The sequence below is a fragment of the Lactuca sativa genome, chromosome 1, assembly GCF_002870075.4.
Source record: "Lactuca sativa cultivar Salinas chromosome 1, Lsat_Salinas_v11, whole genome shotgun sequence".
NCBI classification, from domain to species: Eukaryota; Viridiplantae; Streptophyta; class Magnoliopsida; order Asterales; family Asteraceae; genus Lactuca; species Lactuca sativa.
In genome coordinates, this window is record NC_056623.2 from 68,380,977 (window position 1) to 68,385,613 (window position 4,637).

Sequence of the window (4,637 nt, forward strand, 5' to 3'; positions counted from 1 at the left end):
GCTTCTAGGAACTCAGAAATTGCCTTTTCTTCAATATTTATGGCCATCGCATGAGATTGGGTTTTTGTTTTCTGGATTTTTCGGGAACATCTTCTCATTAACCAAAGTGGTAAGTTGACCAAGTTGTACTTCAAGGTTATTGATGGAGGCTTGCTGATTTTTTTTATTAATGCTTGCTGATCTATCATCATTACATGATGATTCTTCATTATACTTCTTTGTTCTTCCATTGCAGCGTCAATAGCATCATGTCTTTTTTCTGAAGCTTCCATGAATTTCATCAACATGGTCTCTAATTCTGATTTCTTCTCAACTAGTGGTTGCTCTCTTTGGTAGAAGCCCCGGGGTGTTTGCCTAAATTTCTCTTCTTTTTGCTTCTTGTATTCTTCGTAAGACAACCACTCCTTCTTTGGTTTTCTCCAATCTTCTTCATACTTGTCCCCACTTGAGTAGCATACTTGAGCTTTCTTGTTTCCATATTCATCCATATTGCAATCCTTTGTCAAGTGTGGGCCACTACATCTCTCGCAACCACCTCGAATTGCATGAATTGATTGGTCCAATTGAGTCAATCTCATATCCATAGTGCTAAGCATTGCTGTCACAGCAGCCATCTCTTCAGTTTGTGTACCTCAACTGCCTTTTATTCCATCACGCCTTGGGTTGTGATATTCACGAGAGTGCCTTGAAAACTCTTCAATCAACTCCTTGGCCTGATTTGGGTTCTTCTTCGTTAGTGGTCCTTGCGAATCAAGGAGTTTTCTAGTCATGACATTCACCCCATCATAGAATATTGACATCTCCTGCTGAATATTGAGGTCATGTTGAGGACAATTCCTTAACAACCCCTTGTAGTGTTCCCAGGCCTCGTATAATGACTCCCCCGGATTTTGCTCAAAGTTGGCAATTGCCTTCTTGAGTTTAGAGATTTTGGAGGGTGCACAAAACTGATCTAGGAATCTCTCACGCAACTGGGCCCATGTGGTTATTGTACCAGGTGGGAGTGCCTTTAACCAGTCTTTTGCTGCTCCCTTGAAAGTGACTGGTAGCATCCTTAGCAAAGCTGTCTCCCTTGGGATATTGGGAGTATTAAAATAATCCGCAATATCGTTCACCTCGTCTAAGTGTTTAAAAGCATCCTCGTGATCTTTCCTGTAAAATGGGATATCCTTAAGTGCAGTAAGGATATGTCCCTTCAACTCGAATGTGGCATTTGCAGGAATCGTAGGATGTACTAAACCCGACCCCACATCATCTCGAATGCGCTTCTTGTAGTCCCCCATGGCTATCTCATCAATGTTTTCCATCTCGTTCTCCAACTCGTTCTTGGGCTCACTTGTATGTAATTCAAATTTAGGCTCAGTATCGTACTCGGACTCGGCTTGGACGGGTATTTGATCTAAGTGTTCAAGCTTGCTCTTGTTCTTTAAAGACGAACTTGACTCCTTCGTTTTCTTTCCCGACTTCTTTGAGAACAATGATTTGAATTCTTGTAAAGGTGTCTTCTTTGGTGTTAGATCTTCTTTCACGCTCTTATCCTTCTTTTTGTGAAGTGTAGACTCGGGATCTTCAAGTGGTGGTACCAAAGGTGTGTTAGAACATCTGGTCATGAACTCCTGAAATGAGACAAAAAAAAAACGTAAAACTGAACTATGAAAAACGAACTGAAATAAACAAAACTAAGGATTGCAATTCTCACGTCGTGAATCTTAAGGATTCATGTCGTGAGTCCTGTAATGCAGAAAAAAATTAAAACAGAAAAGTAACTTCTTGTAGGTTTGATCCTACAAAAAGGGTCGATTAAATTAAAGCAAACAACTAATAGTTAACTAAGCCGTTCCCCGGCAACGGCACAAAAAACTTGATGTGCACGAAAGTATCACTAATTTTATAATTTATAACCTAACTAACTAACTAACTAAAATGCACCTAAGCAGTGTACCTAGTCGAATTATAGAATAGTTTGGTAAATCGGGTGTCGATCACAGGGAACGATGTTGACTAATTAATTTATTTACTACTAAACTAACCTAATTACTAACAAAAGAAGGCTTTTTATCTAATTTTGCAAGTTTAGATGAACTTAATTCTTTAACAAAAACTTAATTAATAAACAAAAACAGTCCTGTTAGTTCGAATCCGTTTTCACTAAATGGTTATACATTAGCTATGACTATTACTGTTGGTTACCAATTAAGGAAGTATTAGCAATTTAGTTCTAAATCTACTACTTATTAATCAATTCATGTAAATCTATGTATGATCACACAATAGTTAACACATAATCAATTATTAAATAAGATTGGAGCCATGAAGATTGATTAATCAAAACACATTACAGTCATAATATGAGTTCTCTAACACAACTTAATTCAATGTTTCAATTACTTATCTAAGATTTGTTTGATCTTAGCTCTAATAAACTAGTGTTCAATATATTATTAGGTATTCAGATTCATGCAGATTTGTGTTCACTAACTACACAGAAAAAGAATTTAAAGCAATCAAATAATTAATTAAAGCATGCTAGGTAAAATCAATCAGCACAAGCGTATCACCAACAAGTAAAGTCAAATCTAATGCATTAAAACCATGAGTTCCAAATTCATCTAGCTAACAGAAGCAACTAGATTTAGCTGGACATACTAACAGCTAAATAAACAAAAACTATAATCAAAGACATGTTTAAGTGTACCAATCTATAAACCAAATTATGAACTTCTTCTTCTTTGGTGTTAAAACCAACTTCCAGATCTTCTTTTCCTCTGAATTTCGTCTCCAAGAACCCCTCTAATCCATCCAAAAGTCTCCCAAATCGTAATGGGCAAAGATATTTATATTCTATTCAAATTTACCGTTCACGTCTTGATAATTTAAAACTCACGTCGTGAACTCGAGGTAATCGTGATCGGCAAGGATTTCTTCACCCGGATGCTTATCTTCTATCTCTCTTTACTCACGTCGTGAACCATCAACTGTTCACGTCGTGAGTACGTCTTTTTTTGGGTGTTTTTCGTTCATCTTTTCTTCAAGTCCCCCAAATTTCCAAGCATTGTCATTTATGGTCCCTTCCTTCTAAAATGCTTATTTTTGGCTGCAAATAACATTTTATCCTTATAAGTACCATAATTCTATGCAAACAACCAAAATATTAAATAAAATATAGATCAATATTGACTAAAACTATGTATAAAAATGACAATATCAGGTAGAACTCGATGAGTCTGAGGAGGGACTCGACGAGTTGACTAGCTTTATCATGACTACGAGTAGCTAGGGAACTTGACGAGTCAGGGGGATGACTCGATGAGTCGAGTAAACCCAAAATGTTGACTTTGACCAGAATGTTGACTTTACCAGGGGTTAAATGGTCATTTTACCCTAAGAAGGATTATTGGATTTTGACTAAGTGTTATTATGATAATGATAGTTGGGGAGTCGTTGGAGCAGCCGTTAGAGATTACCCATCGCGAGATTTCACAGTCAACTTTGCGAGGTGAGTTTCCTCCGGGTTTGAACGGGTCGAAGGCACCAAGGCCAACCCGCATATGTTTTGATTAGTAGCTGAGTGTGGGCGAGGCCCGTATCTCATAGATAGCTGAGTGTGGGCCAGACCCGTATCTCAGAGCATTATTTGAGTGTGGATATATGACTGATTGATAAATTTGAGTATACTTGTTGTCTGTGCGATACTTGTATGCATGCTTAGTAGCTGAGTGTGAGCATGGCCCGTATCTTATAGTTAGTCGAGTGTGGATGGGGCCCGCATCTCATAGTTAGCCGAGTGTGGGCGGGGCCCGTATCTCGTAGCCAACAGAGTGTGGGCGGGGCCCGTATCTCCTAATAGCATGATTATATGTATGGTATGTGGTAGTTTGGGGATACTCACTAAGCTTTGTGCTTACAATTTTCAGTTTTAATTTCAAGTACTTCCAGTAGCAAGTGGAAGAGCTCAGGATGACTGCATTGCACACATCATTTGATTAGACTAGGATGTTTATACTCTAATATGTTTGACAAATGTTTATGATACCTTGAGATACATGATTTATGATTTTTATGTGATGAATTGTTAACTATGGTTTTACTAATGATTTAAAACGAAATTTTTGGACCGTATTTTTAGGATGTTTCAGTTTTACTTCCCGAATAATTGTCTAAGTGCTTACACATAACAAATGTTTGTTGCAGTGTTCATGAGTACTCCTGAATAGGAATTTGAGCATTGGATTAAACCACTCTCAAGTATTACTTAAAGGATTTTATCATGAATAATTTTGAGACGATAATATCTTATATTCTTGAAATGGAGATATATGGGTTGTTGTTTACGAGTCGGTCGTGCATTGATAATACATAAACGCATCAGTAACTTGATGTTATAAAACATATTGTTGTGTGTGATTTGATGAGTAAATTGTGTAAGCATATGAGTTGAAGTTTATCCGTTCCTTTTACCGTAAATGGGTTAAAAGCGATATATGTGGGCCCCTCGATGATTTAGTGATGACAACCTAAACGCTTGGCCAAGCCTGGACTGATTTGATTTGTTCAATTAGTCAGTCGTCATAAATCGAAAACTGGGAAACAAACCTTGGACAAAGAGAATAATTATCATCCATGTCTCGTGTCCATAT

At 37.5% G+C, this 4,637-nt stretch overlaps 1 non-coding gene across 1 annotated transcript; it reads left to right on the plus strand.

The window, feature by feature from the left end:
* The first annotated feature begins 816 nt into the window (after nucleotides 1-816).
* On the plus strand, nucleotides 817-923 carry LOC111887553 (small nucleolar RNA R71). Its single transcript, XR_002848797.1, has one exon. It is a non-coding gene; the product is annotated as a small nucleolar RNA R71 (small nucleolar RNA).
* The last annotated feature ends 3,714 nt before the right edge of the window (nucleotides 924-4,637 follow it).